We start from the raw sequence: 18,812 nt of genomic DNA on the forward strand, positions 1-18,812 counted from the left end.
GTCACTGCAGCCAAGATTTTGTTAAAATCAAATGCTCCTTACACGAGCATATTAAAACATGGATTTAAAATGTAGATTTTTGGGGGGAAAATGTCAGGATGAGAAGTGAAAGTGCACGTATCGGGACTGCCGATGAGAGTTATGCAACAGTTAACTGCTACCTTTTCCTTTCGAGATACAGATTAATAACTTGCACCTAAAACCCAGTCCAACCATTGGAACTGATGTAAACATGTTGGGCTTAGATTTGGAAAACAACAAAGTAAAATCAAGAGGAATCGCTCAATATTTACATTTGGATTATTGCTCGTCTCCGAAGCAACTGTGTGTATGTTTGCAGATAACACAAATTCCATTCATTCCATCCACAGTAGTCAGCGGCTCAGGTCCTGAACTGAAGGTTTCTCTGGGCGGCTCATTCCCAGGTATCTGCCATGCCAAAGCCTGCTGCTGGGTGGCGCTCTTTCCACACGGCTCCAGCCCAGAATGAGGCCATGCAGCAACTTTGTATTCAGGCTGCACTGACGCTTTTATTTTGGGAGTTTATTCAATATTAATTTTCTTACTATTTTTGCTGTTGCCTTTCATTACCATTTACTATGTACCCCATGCTTGGACAGAGTGGCGGATTTTGCCAATGTGTGACAATTTGCATCAGATTCAAGCTGAAGATGCTCACTATAAAACTCTGAATATCCCGTGCCCCTCACTGTAACACTCTGATATACCCCACAACCCTCACTGTAACTCATATTCCACAGCCCTCACTGTAACACTCTGATATACCCCACAGCCCTCACTGTAACTCATATTCCACAGCCCTCACTGTAACACTGAAGGGTATAAGATGTACCAGGGTGTTGCAGTGAGGGGCATGGGGTACATCAGAATACTACAGTGAGGGGTGTGGGATATATCAGTGTTAAAGTGAGGGGTGTAAGATATACTACTGATATACCCCAAACAGATGCTATGGATCTCTCCTCAACTCCCCCTAGACACTTGTCACACTGTGAGGCAACTGGTCTCAATTTTGTCTTTCACACAAGGGTATATATATAAAAATCAGTGTTAAAGTGAGGGGTGTAAGATATACCACTGATATATCCCACACCCCTTACTGTAACACTCTGATATACCCCACACCCCTCACTGTAACATTCTGATATACCCTACACCCCTCACAGTAACATTCTGATATACCCCATACCCCTCACTGTAATATTCTGATATACCCCACACCCCTCACTATAACACCCTGATATATCCCACACCCCTCACTATAACACTGATATACCCCACACCCCTCACTGTAACGCTCTGATATACCCCACATCCTCACTGGAACACTATGATATACCACACACCCCTCTCTGTAACACTTTGATATACCATACACCCCTCACTGTAACATGCTGATATACCTCACACCTTCACTTTAGCATGCTGATAAACCCCACAATCTCATTGTAACACTCTGATATACCCGTTATGATCCCAGCTGATGCTACTACTGTACAAACCAGATCCCAGGGTGGAACCTGGCTTGATAGATCCTAACTTTTATTTTTTGTTTAGATACTTGGAGAGCAGCTACTGAATAGAGTCACAGGAGTCAGCTGATGAACTTTAAACAAAAGTGTAAAAGACTTATTAAACAAGAAAAGTTGAACAATATGACAATACTCTTTCACCCACACCTGTACCTTTACAGTATATACAGATTTGTAAAGATAACACAAGTTACAAAAGCTATCTTATACTCAAATGTTCACAGTAAGTACACAGTCCATGTAAGCCAATAGGCGACCTGTGGTCAGACACACCACACTCTGAAACTAAGTAATAGATGTCACCCCAAACAGATGCTATGGATCTCTCTTCAACTCCCCCTAGACACTTGTTACACCGTGAGGCAACCGGTCTCAACTCTGTCTTTCACACAAGGGTTTCCAATCTCCACTCTCAAAGAACTCACTTTGGAATCTTTGCCCAAACGACGCTTTCTCTCAGACACCTTCCACAAAGGTCCACCTTCAGGGTTTCGAGCTCTCATTTCGATATTCCTTTCCCCTGGAACACCATGTGCATTCAAGCTTCCTTCCACGCACGCTTCATCACTGACTCAGCTGTGTCAACAGAACACCACTGCTTCACATGCCCATAGTAAAGAGTTACAGACCCTCAGCTATCTCTTTGGACCTTCTGGCTTCTTGCTTTAAATCTGCTTCCTGCAGCTTTCTTTTCCTTAAGCTCGAAGCTTGGAGCCTTCCTCTCTGCTCCTTCCTTTCACTTCCACAGAACAGGACCTTTTCCAGAATCCTGCTTTTCCTTTGACTAGAAGGTCTTATTGAGACCCTTCATTTCTGTCTCACTCCTTGGCCTTGGGACCTTTCGGTTCTTTTGGGAAATTTGTTCTCTCTGCAGTTCCCTCTCCTAGTATCTCTCTGGAACTCTGGCTTCAACTTCAGTTTGGGACTTGCTATCTGCCCTTCTGCTGTTCAATTTCTCTGGCAGCTGCTTCCAATTGAACTCAAACTGCATTTTCTGTCTGTGTGTTTGTGGGTGGGTGGGTCTCCTCTGGACCCCTGTTGCTAGGCAATGGACAGTTTTTTCTACACTGTTGGATTTAACTCTCCTTCAAGAGCCATAAAAATCTAATTAAAAATGCAGGTATACAAACAGAGCTTTAGACTCCACTCAAAAATGAAACTAGATCCCAGGTTTCATCTTTCAACCCACGAATAGAAAATAAATATAAATTAAACTTAAAGATATACCTTATTCTTGACACACCGAAATACACATATAACTTACTTAAACTATCTCTATTTCCTAACACCCCACACTTTCACCATAGCATTTGGATATATCCCATACTCCTCACTGTAACACTCTGACATAACCTACACACTCACTGTAATACTGATATATCCTATACCCCTCACTGTAACACTCTGATATATCCCACACCCCTCACTGTAGCTTTCTGATATACCCCACAGCCCCAACATGATATTCCTCATTCTCTTCACCATATCACTCTCCAATATATCCCACCCTCCTCACTCTAATTTTCTCTATTCATCCCACCCTTCCCTCTAACACTGTCACATATAGGACTGAGATAGAGATTGGTGAGACCATGAAATAAGAAAGATTTTATTGCACTGGGCAGTGGGCAAAGCTCTGAATACAAAGAGTGAGTTTTAGGAACAGGAAGGATGTGACAGATCAGGAATCCATTGATATACACAGTGATGTGTGGAGGCTCTGGTCACCATGGGCACATATGTTATTTTGCCCCTCTCCTGGAGACCCTCACAGGAGTGCTACTGTAACATGATACTTACTCTCCTACCTGTGGGTTTCTCTCTATTAAAGTTAATGTTGTGAAAATCAGTGACTGGATGCCGAATGCATTGGGAATGGGGGCTTCCATCAATTCCGGCTCATTGACCCTTTAACCCCCATCTATACTGATGTAGCCCCATTTTCCTTTCCGGCAAATTGATCTGTTAGTAAAGAAGAATTCTACCCATTCTATGGAGTGAAGGACTGCTGACCTTCAGCTCCAAGACATGATCCTTCCATTTTCCACCTTTTCCTGTCCTGAGGCAATGATCAAGTTTGGTTTGGAAAAATAAATGCTCCTGTAAAATAAGTGTATACCAGCTCCACAAGTCAATGGGTCCGACTGGGAAGGTGGAGTGATGGCCCTTGTCACCATAGTTCAGCATTACCTGAGCCAAGGTGTCTTGGATATACACCGTGGTTGGATGATAACAGGCTAGGAAATATTTCCTTGTAGCGTACTGATCAGAAGAAAAGACATTTAAGGGAAATGTCTGCCAGTTTGGGGCATCCCTGAAAATGAGGTGTATGGGGTATATCAGGGTGTTACAGCGAAGGGTGTAGAAGTGGGTGAGAGCTGTCACTGTTAGGCCAAACTGCTGTAGAAAATAACCCTATAATGTTTTGAAATGTAGCTTGCAAATTTGGGGATAGAGTAGCATGGTGTTTATATGACTGGTTTAGTAATCCAGAGGCATAGGCTAATGATCTTGAGACATGAGTTCAAATCCTGTCATGGCAGCTGGGAATTTTAAATTTAAGTAATAAACATGGAATAAAAAGTTAGTCTCAGTAATGGTGACCATAAAACTACCGGATTGCACAAAACCCATCTGGTTTCCTGATGTCCTTTAGGGAGGGAAGTCTGCCATCCTACTAGTTCTGGCCTACATGTGACTCCAGACCCACAGCAATGTGGTTGACTCTTAACTGCCCTCTGAAATGGCCTAGAAAACCACTCAGTTGTATTTGAGAAAGTGGCTAACCACCACCCTCTTGTGGGAAATTAAGGATGACCAAGAAATGCTGGCCTTACCAGTGAGGCCCACATCCCATGAATAAATGAAAAAAAATGATGCAGGAGGGAAAGTGGCACAGAAACTGTTTGGAAATAATTTTGATGGAAGATTAAATGGTTCATTCAGAGTTTCAGTGGGTGGGTCCAATTATATTCTGATAGGTGTGGAACTTTGAAAGGTAGGAACAGGAATAGGCCATTCGATTCCTGGAGTATGTTCTGCCTTTAGTTGGATTGTAGACGATTCCTACCTCAATTCCATCTCCCTGCCTTTGCTCTGTAATCCCTAATAACTTTACCCACCACATATCTAGACATTGCAGTTTTAAAATTTTCAATTCACCCTCAGCCTTAATAGCTTCTTGGGTGAGAGAGTCAGATTTGCACTACCTGTTGTCTGATGAAGTGCTTCCTGACATCAGCCTTGAACACTATAGCTTTAAGGTTGTGAGAATGGAGGCGTATGGCCACATTATGTCGCAAAGTGTGTAGAAGTGGCTCTTGTGTGGATCTATAAGAAAAGCTTGTCACCCTTCATTTCTGAACAACCTTGGCAGTGAGTGTTCTCACTTGAAATGCAATGTGTAGGAGGAGAAACATTAACGATGATATCTGGAGTGGGCACATCCACTCCATCCTTCGATGTGATGAAACAATCATTGGCAGTACAGTGTCAACCTGGCATGGCAGGCTTAAGAGACGGCATGCAAATTCTCCCGAGATAATCCAGTCACAACTGAGCCATTAAGAAGTATTCACACACTCAGAGTCAGTCAATTAATAAGCAATCAGAATCTGCCTAAAAACAGACGCATTGAAGCCATCATCCAGATAAAGAGCCCGGACAAACTGGACACTAAAGACCTACAGCTTCATAAGGAAGCTCACTGTGTGACTCAGTTCAGTATAGTTACACTCACTGCCACACTCAATTACAGTGTAGTTACTCTCACTGCCTGATTCAGTTACAGTTTAGCTACACTCACTGCCTCACTCAGTTACAGTGTAGTTACACTCACTGCCTGATGCAGTTACAGTGCAGCTACACTCACTGCCTGACTCAGTCACAGTGCAGCCACACTCACTGCCTGACTCAGTCAGAGTGTAGTTACATAAGAAATAGGAACAGTAGTAGTTCATTCGGCCCTTTAAGCCTGCTCCACCATTCAATAAGATCATGGCTGATCTTCTTGTGTTTCGATTTCCACATTCCATCTAATCCCGATAACCTTTGATTCCCTTGCCTAACAAGAATCTATCTACCTCTGCCTTAAATATATTCATTGACCCCACCTCCACCACCTTCCAAGTCAGAGTTCCAAAGTCGCATAACCCTCTGACAGAAAAAAATTCTCCTCATATCTGTCCTAAAAGAGTGACTCCTAATTTTGAAACAATGCCCCCTAATTTTAAAACTGCCCCCTAGTTCTGGACTCACCCACAAGAGGAAGCATCCTTTCGATGTCCACCTTGCTAAGGCTGTTCAGGATCTTGTATACTTCAATCAAGTCACCTCTCACTCTTCTAAACTCCAGTGGAAACAAGCCCAACCTTTCCTCATAAGACCACCCACTCATTCCAGGTATCAATCTAGTAAACCTCCTTTGAACTGCCTCCAATGCATTTACATCCTCCTTTAAATAAGGAGACCAAAACTGCACACAGTATTCGAGGTGCGGTCTCACCAATGCCCTGTATAACTGTATACACTCACTGCCTGACTCAGTCACAGTGTAGTTACACTCATTATCTCACTCGGTTACAGTGTAGTTACACTCACTGCTGACTCAGTTACACTCACTGCCTTACTCAATTACAGTGTAGTTACGGTCACTGCCTGAGTCAGTTACAGTATAGTTACACTCACTGCCTCACTAAATTACTGTGTAGTTACTCTCACTGCCTGATTCAGTTACAGTGTAGTTACACTTACTGCCTCACTCAATACAGTATAGTTACACTCACTGACTTATTCAGTTACAGTGTAGTTACACTCATTGCTTAACACACTTACAATGTAGTGACACTCACTGCCTCAGTCAGTTACTGCTTGGTTGGACTCACTGCCTGCTTCTGGCTGACTCAGTTACAGTGTGTTTACATGCACTGCCTCACTCAGTCACTGTTTAGTTACACTCACTGCCTCACTCGATTATAGTGTAGTTACATTCACTGCCTGACTTTGTCACAGTTTGGTTACATTTACTGCCTGGCTCAGTTATAGTGTTGTTACACTCACTGTTGGAACCAGTCGGTGTAGTTACACTCATTGCTTGACTCAGTCACAGTATAGTTATAGTCACTGCCTGACTCAGTTACAGTATAGTTCCACTCACTGCCTCATGCAATTACAGTGTAGTTACACTCACTGTCTCACTCAGTTACGTTGTAGTTACGGTCACTGCCTGACTCAGTTATAGTATAGTTAGACTCACTGCCTCACTCAGTCACAGTGTAGTTACATTCACTGCCTGACTCAGTTACAGTGTAGTTACACTCACTGCCTAACACAGTTACAATGTAGTTAAACTCACTGCCTCACTCAATTACAGTGTAGTTACACTCATTGCCTGACTCAGTTACAGTTTAATTTCACTCACTGCCTCGGCCACAGTGTAGTTGCACTCACTGCCTGACTCTGACACAGTATAGTTACACTCACTGCCTCACTCAATTACAGTGTAGTTACACTCACTGCCTTACACAACTGCAGTGTAGTTAGACTCACAGCATGACTCAGTTACAGCGAAGTTACACTCACTGCCTCACTCACGCAGGGGGTGGTGGTGTGTGTCAGCTTCACCTCTGACTTCTGAGCGGTCCGAATCATTCCCACTCACCGGGTTCTAGACCTTGGACTTATTTGGGGGTTGTGACAAAGTGCAGCAGACAACTGGTTTTGGTGCAAGAAAAAAAACTGGGTTTATTGAAGTCACAAATGAACTTATAACATTAGGATTACACTGAGATTATACAGACCTACAAAGTACACTTAGTTAAGAATGGGGAACACACGGCATAACGAGGGAAAATCACGGTACTAATCCCCTTACCCTTGTCCCACCCCCAAAACCTAACTAAATTGAACTAGGAGAGGTCAGGGATCATGCTCACCAACCAGGGCTCCTTGACAGTTCGAAATCCAGCCAGGTAAGTCAGTTGCAGTTTTGGGGCATGCTCTTTGTGTCCTCTGGGGCCTGCCGTCCCCACATGGTTCTGGTCTGTGGAATCTGCGAAGGTTCTTCAGTTGGGTGGAGGGCGTGGTTGTGGGTGGTCAATCTTCGTGGAGGGCTGCGATTGCGCCCTTGTTATCTTCAGTTGAGCCTGCCACCCCGTGCCCCTTGCTGTGATGTTGCCTGCTGACCTCCAGATCTCCTTCCTCCGCTTGGCTCAGCTCCCTGCTTAAATTCTGCTTCAACTGCTCCAAAAACTGCTCACCATCCTGTGTCCGCTTTCCCTTTCGTAACTGGTGGCCCAGTTATACTGTTTTTTTGAATTTCTTATCTCAATCCAAATCAAGGTTAGTTCTTTGTTTGATTTTGGTGGGCTTCCCCAGGTGATTGTTGTCTTGTTTTTAATGGGCTCGCATGATGTTTACCATTGTCTTCCTGCCCCCGTAACTAGTCTTGAACTGAAAGCCATTGTATATGTGGAATATTGATGGGTTCACATAATTGCATTGATTGTGGCCTTCCTGCCTTAGTCGTTAGTAGCGATTATTTATGCAAGATTTTGACGGGCTTTAGTTTCGTGTAAGATGAAGTCTTTCTCTGGGTTGATTGTTTTAAAGGGAAGAATGCGTATTCTGTCTCCTCTCATCCTAGCCTCCTTTCTGCAGGGTTCTACACTTAACCCAGCAGTTGGGTCCTCTGCCATATAAGTCCAAAAGTCATATCCTTGTTGATGATATGAAAAATGTGGGAATTTTGAGAACCCTTCACTCAGTCCCAGTGTAGTTACACTCATTGCCTGCCTCAGTTACTGTGTAGTTTCACTCATTGCCTCACTCAATTACAGTGTAGTTACTCTCACTGCCTGATTCAGTTACAGCATAGTTACACTCAGTGTCTCACTCAGTCACAGTGCAGATACATTCAGTGCATGACTCAGTTATAGTGTTGTTACAATCACTGTTGGACCCAGTTAGTGCAGTTACATTCACTGCTTGACTCAGTCACAGTGTAAAGTTACACTCATTACCTGACTGAGTAACAGCGTAGTTTCACTCACTGCCTCACTCAGTTACAGTGTAGTTACACTCACTGCCTCACTCAGTTACACTACAGGTTATACTCACTGCCTCACTCAGTTATAGTGTAGTTACATGCACTGCTTTACCCAGTTGCAGTGTATTTACACTCACTGCCTCACTCAATACAGTGTAGTTACAGTCACTGACTTATTCTTTTACAGTGTAGTTACACTCACTGCCTTGCCCTGTAATCATGCTACTGTCAACTGTGACAAATCTATTGTCAACTGTGACAAATATTTCCTCTAAATTTTTTGCCTCTGACGGAAAATACATTCATTTCTTTCAAGACAATGGAAAATAATAGTGATGTGGGATGAAGTTAAATTCTTTACAGTTTGGTGTTTCACTGAAAACCAGAAACTGTTTTCATCAGATCCTGTTTTCAAATCTTTTTAGTTTTGCACCTTCCCAGTTTATCTGGATATTTCAGAACATTGCCAGATCTATTGGACAGGCCTGTCAACCCAGTAGCCGGTGTACCTTCATGCTGCTACATTGTGGAGATGAACAGGGTACTCCATTACAATGAGGTCCTGTCATGGTGAGGTCCTGACACAGTATGAGTCTGACACAGGGAGATCCTGCCCCAGGGAGGTCCTGTCCTAGGTAGATCCTGCCCCAGGGAGATCTTGCCCCAGGGAGTGCCTGCCCCATGGAGATCCTGCCCCAGTGAGATTCTGCCCCAGAGGGACCTTGCCCCAGGGCGTGCCTGCCCCAGGACATGCCTGCACTGTTATTCTAGCAGTGAGATGCAGTCACTGGGCAATGCTGTCCCGGGAGAAACAGTCACAGGGAATTACTGGGGAAAAGCTATCACAGTTTCACTGGCTCCTGGATGCCAGTGTGATCCAGGGCAAACATGAGGAGCTTTGGTTCAGAGTCATTGAGCTGCAGGCTGAGCTGCAGACACTGCAACACATCATGGAGGGGAAAACTTACCTGGACAATTTGTACCAGGAGGCAGGCACACTCCTGAGGATAGGATGGCCAGGGATAGAAGGGTGTGACTGTGAATGAGGCAGGTAAGGGGACCCAGAGGGCAGGAGCCACAGTTTTTGCAGTTGTCTAACACGTCTGAGATTCTATCAAATTGTTTGGCTGAGAGTGGGGGCTGCATGGTGGATGAACTGACTGACTATGGCACTGTGGTACAGGAAGCTATTCAAGTGGAGAGATCAAAAAGGAATGTAGTGGTAGTAGGGGACAAAATAGTGAGGGGGATTGACATTGTTCTCTGCAGCAAAGATCGAGAGTCCAGAAGGCTATGTTGCCTGCCTGGTGCTAGGGTTCGGGACATCTGCTCAGGGCTGGAGAGGATCTTGGAGTAGGAGGGAGAGGATTTAGTCATTGTGGTCCATGTAGGTACCAACAACATAAGCAAGATAAGGAAAAAAGTTCTGCATAGTCAGTATGTGGAACTAGGCACAAAATTAAGCAGAACCTTAAAGGTAATAATCTCTGGATTATTACCTGAGCCATGTGCAAATTGGCATAGGGCAAATAAAATTAGAGAAATGAATACGTGGCTTAAAGATTGATGTGATAGAAGTGGGTCCTGGTTCGTGAGGCATTAGCACCAGTACTAGGGAAAGTGGGGGCTGTACTGTTGGGATAGTTTACACCTGAACTGTGCTGGGACCAGTGTGCTAGTGAGCCACAGGGAAGTAGAGAGGATTTTAAACTAAATGGTGGGGGCAAGGGATCAAATTTGGGAAGATGTGGTAAATCAAAGAGTAGAGACAAGGCAAGAGAGAAAGGTATTCATATGGAAAATGATAAATAGACTGTGACAGGAAGGGATAGAAGGGATAGAGAGTACAAATCTAAGAGTAAATCAGTGGATAAGGCTAGAGGTTACAGAAATAATAAAAGGACAAAAGTAAAGGCTCTGTATTTGAATGCATGTAGCAGTTGAAACAAAACAGATGAACTGATAGTGCAAATAGAAATAAATAAGTGCGATCTGATAGCCATTACAGAGACATGGTTGCAGGATGGCATGGACTCTACCAGCTTAGAATCCCAGAATGCCAGCGATTGGATACCATGTTGAATGATCAAGGTCACCAAGCTTTGTTCTGCCAGCCTGTGGCACTTGGATGTAAACTTATGATGTTATTCCGTACCAACATCAAAATGGTTGCGGCCTGAGTATTGTCCTAGTGATTTTCCAACATGAAATTGCTTGTTTGTGGTTCAAACTAGCCCTGTATGACTGATTAAGGGCAGGAAAGTAAATCAATCTCAGTTTTATGCTAAGTATAAGGGCACATTTCAGATACAGGACCTGTATTGATGGAGGATTCGCTGAAAGATGAGTCACGGTATGATGTTTGTGGCATAACCCTATAGCATGTTGGGAGTCATGAGTCAAATCATTTATTGGTAAACCACTAACTCCAAATCATGTATTACAAGACTATTTATACCACTTGCATCCTTGACTGCGGCAGGGATCTGTGTCAATTTGACCTTGCCCATTGCAGGTGGGAAGAGTTGCCTCGGAACTTGTTCAAATTTGTTGTTGTCTTGTTGTTTCGCGCTTGGTCTCAGATTTTCCTGGCACAACCCAACTTTCCCTGTGGTCCTTTGGCGGTCAATCTTTAGCACATAGAGTGAGCACCAGACAAACACAACCAACCACTGGAAAACACTCAATTCCTGACAGCAGGAAGATGCTTTTAGAAGTGAAAACTCCAATTAACTGTTGCTCTGCCATAGATTGCTAGATTTTTCTGTGCAAACTGTTCTTCCATGTTCCCTCCCCTCAGATTATGGGGCAGAAATTTGCACTGGGTAAAATCTCGATACGGGAAGTAACTCATCTCCTGCCTGTTACCCAATTTTCTGTTCCTTTGAGTCAATGAAAGTAAATACCAAGTGGGGAGAATAAAGGGAATTTGATACATGGCACCCTTTTACCCTGACATCCAATTTGTATCCCTTTATGTCCACTGGCAACCTTGCTGGGCACACTAAACACTTCAGAGTCAAGCTATTCATGCTAGTCACATGGCCCAAATTGAACAAGAGCTCTGGCTGATATCCAGCTAATCAAATGCTGATTTTTTTCCTCCCAAGTTACTTACGTCTCCAAAATAATGAGTGAAATCAGAAATGTTAAAAACAAATTTCAAGGAAAAAGGATTAGAGTTAAAAATATAATGGAAAATGACACCTGAATTTGGGAAGTTAAAAAAAGTGTAGAATTAATTAGAACATAAATATTATTCCAGTTATATTCTTTATAGAGGGCTAGAACACAATGGGGTAGAAATCACACTTCAGCTAGGCAAAGGCCCAGACAAACCACAACTGGAGCATCTTAGGAAGGATATATTGGCCTTGGAGGGACTGCAACGTGGATTTACCAAAATGATACCTGGACTCCAAGGATTAAATTATAAGGAGACATTACACAATCTCTGGAATGGAAGTGGTTAAAGGGTGATTTGATTGAAGTTATAATTATATTAAAGAGAAGGTCAGTCGTAGATCGGCATAAATTATTTCCTATGGTTGGGGAGTCTTAAGACCTGGATGTATAGTCTATAAATTAGACCGAATCTTTCAGCAGGAAACATTTCCACACGTAAAGGGTGGCAGAAGTTTAGAACTCTCTTCTGCACATGGCAATTGATGCTAGACTAGTACTAAATTTTACTTCCGAAAGTGATAACTGTTTGCTCACTAAAGTTATTAATGGATATGGAGCAAAGGCAGGTATATGGAGTTAGGTTGCAGATCAACCATGATCTCATTGAGTAGCAGAGCAGGCTCAAGGGATCATTGTCCCACTCTTGTCCCCATGTTCTTAAGTCCTGCAATGCATGAGTTGAAAATTGGTCAGATTAGGGAAGCAGAATTTCCCCTTACCTACCATTGGTTACCACCACATTGTTCGTCAGTTACCCAACCTTAACAAGAGCAACAGAAACATTAAATAAGCATTAAATCCGGACAGGAAAGTTTTAGTGTGGCCACAAAGGAAAAGGTTAATCTTTAGAAAAATTCTTCCTTCTCCGGACCCATAATATTTCTTAACCTCAACCATAGGTTAGTGCCTCCTGTTGCAGCAGTATGATATCTCCATTTCCGGAAAGAGACATTCTGTATGGTCATCAATTCAGATTGTTTATTTATGGACAGTCCTGTTACTGTAGGTTCCACAAGGATCTCTTTCAATTCCCTCAGGATCCTTGTACCTGTCAAATAGTTAACCTTCATGGTCAAAAGGGTGCCTGAGGTGAGCATTGTATTACCCAGTGCTCTACCCCGTACATCACTCAGATTCTTGACCATGCAATAGAAATAAAATTAATGCAGTAGTTACCTCAGTAGCGGAACCCTCAGCTTGAACAATGACAGTATGGGTATAAAATATACAGCAAGCAGAGAATAGTGGTGAATGATCGTTTTTCAGACTGGAGGGAAGTATAAGGTGATGCCCCCTAGGGGTTGGTACTGCACTTTTTACTATATATTACTGACTTGGACTTAGGTATGCTGAGCATAATTTCAAAGATGACCCAAAACTGAGAAAAGTAGTAAACAATGAGGAGGATAGTAATAGCCTTCAGAGGACATAGACAGACTGGTGAATAGGGAAGACATATGACAGGTGAAATTTATTACAGAAAAGGGAAATATTACATTGTTTCTAGGAAGATTCGGGATATGGAAAAAAATGGTATAAATTTCTAATGGGTGCAGGAATGGAGAGATCTGGGAACCTATGTCCACAAATCTTTGAAAGTGACAGAATAAACTAAGAATGGCATTAAAAAGCATATGAGATTTTTGGCTTTATTAATAGTGGCATAGAGTGCAAACACAAGGAAGTAAGACTAATTTTTATAAAATACTGTTTAGACTCCAGCAGGACTACTCACACTTAGGAAAGAGCGGGCACAGAAAAGATTTACCAAAATGAAACCATGCAGGGTCAAGGGACTTCGTATAAGACCGGAGAAACTACGGTTATTCTCCTTAGAGCAGAGAAGATTAAGAGAAGATTTAATAGAGCTGTTCAAAATCATGAATGTTTTTTAATTGAGTAAATAATGAGAAACTGGCATAGGCATGATGGACCGATTGGCCTCCTTCTCTGCAGTAGTATTCTACGATTTGATATCACAGAAGAAAGGAAAACTTGCATTTATATAGCGTCTTTCATGACTTCCGAATGTCTCAAAGACCTCTACAATCATTAAGTGCTTTTGAAGTCACTATCATTTCATAGGAAGGCAGTTTACACATAGCAAATTCCATAAATTGCAATGTAGAGTAAAGGGCTAACTCTAATAATAGCTACTGAGCATGTGTGTAAGGAGCTGTGTCATAGTGAGGCCACTGAAAGGAGGTGAGTGTGAGGTATCTCAGAGAATAGCTCCAGCTATGTCTTGGTCTTATTTGACCTTTATAAATAGTTATCATGTAATTAAATGTTTTTGAACAAAAGACCATTGCCTCCAGCATCTCTTCAAGAGTTAGAAGCTAACGAATCCAAGATAAACCCACAATAACAGATGGTGGCAGCAGTGACTACACCCATAGAGAAATGTTAGAAAATGGCAGGAAAAGTCTGAAGAGAAACCCAGCAGTGCAGAGCAGTGGGTGAAGGACTTTGAGGCCAACCCAGCAATCATAGGAAATGACCAAATAAGGAGAGAAGCCCAGCGATTGACAAGGCAAGCAGCGCGAGAAAAGACAACTTCGAACCAGGGTGAGAAATGGCTACTACTTGCCCATACTGGAACCATTTCAAAATATAGAAGGCCCCAGACAGGCTGCTTAATGGCAAAATTGGCGAAGACGTTTTACCTGGTACCACAACACCTCAGGTCTTGCAAGTAAAGAGAACAAAGATCAAATTAGAACTTTGTTATATGCTATTGGGAGCAAAGCAGATGATGTGCTGGCCAGACAGGGGGTGACCAAAGAGACAGCCTCCTACGAGGCTGTCATCAGAGCCTTTGACTCACACTTCAGTCTTTGTAAAAATATTGTCATTGAGAGGATGAAATTTAATCGGCGTGGTCAAAAACAGGGTGAAGGGATTGACTCATTCATCAATGAACTGTACCGTCTAGCTGAAAATCTGAGTATGGAACACTAAAAGACAACCTGATCAGAGATAGAATAGCCATTGGTGTTTTAGATGAGAATCTCTCTCACTTCTTACAATCTTGGGAAGATTTAAATTTAAGCAAAGCTGTACAACTGGCCAGACAGGCTGAAGGGCAGGGGCAGACTAAGACTTTTGTCAGAGATGCAAGGGAAATTTCCCAAGAACAGCCTTATGAAGTCATTCAATTTGTATCATGTAAAACTAAAAGTATAATAAGGCAGCAACCAGGGAAAGGCCCTGAAAAGACAGCAACCGCCACTTTCCAATACTCCCACTGTAGCAAGAAGAAGGTCCACAGGCAGGAAGAATGCCCACCCAAATTGCGCAATTCCATGGCTGTGGTAAGTTAGGCCATTTTAAAATGGTCTGCCATTCCAGGAAATCTGTGTTTACCAGACTGAAGGAGAAATCTGTTAAAAGAATCTCCATTCAAGAAATTCAAGACTTTGACAACCAGGAAATCATTTTTCTGGGAGAAATAAAGGAAAGTAAAAACCAGTATTGGAGTGCTGACATTGATGTAAATGCGCATCTGACCATATTCAAGCTAGAGACAGGAGCTGGTGTCTCAGTGTTATCTGACAGAGTTTCATGGATGAATAAAATGACACTACAATCATCCTCTATTCAACTCGAAGGTTCAGTTAACTGCACCAAGTTAAATCAAGGCCAGCTGAGATGTGAGACCAAAATACAAAGAAATTTCTGAAATATTGTACGTTATCAAGAGTCAAGAATGCTCTTTGTTGAGCAGAAAAGCCTGCATAGCTCTGAACCGGCTGAAAAAGTTGGTGAAGTCAACGCAAAAACACAAGATAATGAATTTAGGAGGGAATTCCCAATACTTTTTAAAGGCATAGGTAAGCTGAAGACTGTGTATCACATTACACTCAAGACAGATACTAAACCCGTTTGCCTATTCTCACCAAGGACTTCTGTAACGAGTCAGGAGTAAGATGGAGGCAACGCTGCAACAAGGGGTCACTAAACCAACTAGGTTGTTCTCTGGTACGGTACCTGTCCCAAAGCCTAATGGCTCCATTCGAATCTGTGTTGATCTAACACACCTCAACAAGGCAGTGGAAAGAGAAATACATCCAAAGGCATCGTTCGATGAGAACTTAATCAAACTTGCAAAAAGCACAATTTTCGTTAAACTTGACGCCAACAGCAAATACTGGTAGTTACCATTGGATCAGGAGTCAAAACTGCTAACTACTTTCATTACGCCCTTTGGATGGCACTGCTTTAACCATCTGCCATTTGGCATCACGTCAGCCCCTGAAATATTCCAAACAATAATGTCCAGTATACTGCAAAGCAGTTATATGCCACATGGATGACATCTTGATCCATGGGTTGACAAAACAGGAACACGACAAACAAGTCAGGGAAGTCTTACAAGGAAGAGGCTGGCTTGACGCTCAATGACAAATGTGAGTTTTCCAGGCCCACGATAAAGTTCCTAGGACACATTATACAAGCAATTGGGATTACCGCAGATCCACAGAAAATGAAGGCAATAAAGGAATTCCCACCACCTAGAAATATAACCGAGCTACAAAGGTTTATAAAGGGCATAGTCAACCAACTAAGTAAATTCCTGCCTCACTTAGCCCAGATAAATGAACCCCTCAGACGTCTTTTACGATAGGACCAGGCGTGGTGCTGGACTGAGCAACAGCAACAGTCATTTGAACAAATCAAAACGATGCTAACACTCTCAGAGGTCATAACCCACTACAACCCAGAACTTCCCACAATTGTGGCAGCTGATGCATCTGCAACAGGATTGAGACCAATGCTATTCCAGGTCCAAAGTGATGGCAAAAGAAGATTGTTTACTATGCATCAAGGTCATTAACTGAGCCTGAACAGCGCTATGCAGTTAATGAAATGGAAGCCCCCGCAGCAACTTGAGAACGTGAGAAATTCTCTGATTATGCACTGAGGCCCGCAATTTAAGATTGAGACGTATCATAAGCCATTAGTAGCCTTGTTGAACACAAAGATGCCACCTAGGACTCAGCAATTCTGACTTAGTCTCATACGATACGATGCTACTATGAAGTACATACAGAGTAAATATCAGACTATGGCTAATACACTGTCCAGGATACCCGCCACTTACGAAGTACAGGAAGATAAACCTTCATAGTGGAAGTTGAAACCTTCATAGCCTTGACTACCAAATACTTGCCGGCAACAGACCAGAAGTTGCGTGAACTTCAAGCGGCTCAATGCCAAGATGAAGACTTCATCCAGATTCACATGTACCGACTGAAGGCCACAGTACATTCCAAGCAACCCCATCTTGAAGCAATATTTCGAACAGCGTCACCACTTCAGGGTCACAGAGGACCCCCTGGTATACAATGCAGGAGTGGTGGTACCATGAGCTTTCTGTCTGGAAGTTCTTCAGAGGATCCACAAAGAACATCTTGGTATAACCAAGTATTGAGCCAAAGCACAGCAGTCGATATTATGGCCAGGAATTTCACACTGAAATTTCACACATTGAAGAGATGATCTCCAACTGAGTCACCTGTGCCATTCACAGACAGGAGTAGAAAGAGCCATTTCTGCCCTCCTCCTTCCCAGGCCTTGGGAACGCCTTGGCATGGATTTGTTTAACTATAAAGGGAAAATATTTCTTATTGTAGTAGACTATTATTCTCGTTGGATGGAAGCACCAAAGCTACATTATTACATCCTTGAAGAAAATTTTCTCTACACATGACATTCCAGACATTGTCATCTCTGATAATGGACCACAATTCACCAATGAGTGTTTCCAATCTTTCGCAAAAGTGGTATGGATTTGTATATGCCACAAGTTCCTCAAAATACCCCCAGTTTAACAGAGAAGCTGAGCGAAGAGTATGCACTATAAAAGGCCTACTGAAGATGATGACTTGGAGCTTGCTCTGCTTAGTTATCGTTTGGCACCATTACATCATGGGTTTGCCCCATGCAAGCTTTTGATGGGCCGCAGGCTAAAGACTTAAATTCCTTTCCTCCCCTACAGCTTGCCTCCAAATGTCATGGTGGAAGACCATGATCGAACTAGGAAGAAGGAAGTCAAACTCATATGTTTAACCAGAGACATAGGGATCAAGACCTTCCAATTCTTGGAAGGGGAGAGTGAGTATGGATCAGCGATCAGAACCGTGCTGGTACAGTAATTGAGCAGCTACAGCAACTGAGGTCGTATCTGGTCAAGACACAGTCAGGCATCATTCAAAGGAACAGATCTGCCCTGGTTTCAATGGACAGAAACCCATTAACAGGGTACCTTGAACCTCAATACTACGTTATACCTACAAAACCACAAATGAGGGAAACCAGGAGTGACAACCCCTATGAACTAACCTCAGAGCAACAGGATTCCCATCTACCTCAGAAGGAGTTTTGCACCCGTTTAGGAAGACTAGTGAAACCACCAAAGAGACTTTCCCTTTAAGAGAAGAGATTTTGGTGGGAGGTGTGAGGGAATTTGTGTATCACAGTATGGAGATAAAGACTTGAGGGGAGATGTAAAGGGTCAATCCTAATGATAGCTACTGAACATGTGCTTAAGGAGCTATGTCATAGTGAGGTCACTCACTGAGAGAAGATGAGCATGAAGCATCTCAGAGTGTAGCTCCAGCTATGTCTTGGTCTGACTTAACTTTTGTAAATAGTTAACATGTAAATAAGTTTTTTTGAACAAAAGACCATTGTCTCCAGCAAGATCTATTTGAGTGTAAGAAGCCAGTGAATCTCAAGATAAACCCACAATAACAGAATAATGACAGGATAGTCAAATTTAGTCAGCTTGGTTGTGGGATAAATATTGGTCAGGGCATCAGGGAGAAATCCCCCTGTTCTTCTTTGAATAGTGCCATGGAATCTTCTGCATCCACCTGAGAGTCAGACTGGGTGGGCTTCAATTTAAAGTCTCATTCAAGAGATAGAATCTCCACCGCTCCCTCAGTACTGTACTGGGAGTGTCAGCCCAAAGCTTGCATTCAAATCTCGGGTGACACTTAAACCCACAATGTTCTGACTCAGAG

General features: G+C 42.8%; 1 long non-coding RNA gene across 1 annotated transcript in view; it reads left to right on the forward strand.

Annotated features, from left to right (window-relative positions):
- LOC144685639 (uncharacterized) overlaps positions 1 to 18,812 on the forward strand; it is a 59,360-nt gene that overhangs the window by 6,523 nt on the left and 34,025 nt on the right. The gene's annotated exons all lie outside the window — the stretch shown is intronic.

The sequence above is a fragment of the Cetorhinus maximus genome, chromosome 10 (genome assembly GCF_964194155.1).
Source record: "Cetorhinus maximus chromosome 10, sCetMax3.hap1.1, whole genome shotgun sequence".
NCBI classification, from domain to species: Eukaryota; Metazoa; Chordata; class Chondrichthyes; order Lamniformes; family Cetorhinidae; genus Cetorhinus; species Cetorhinus maximus.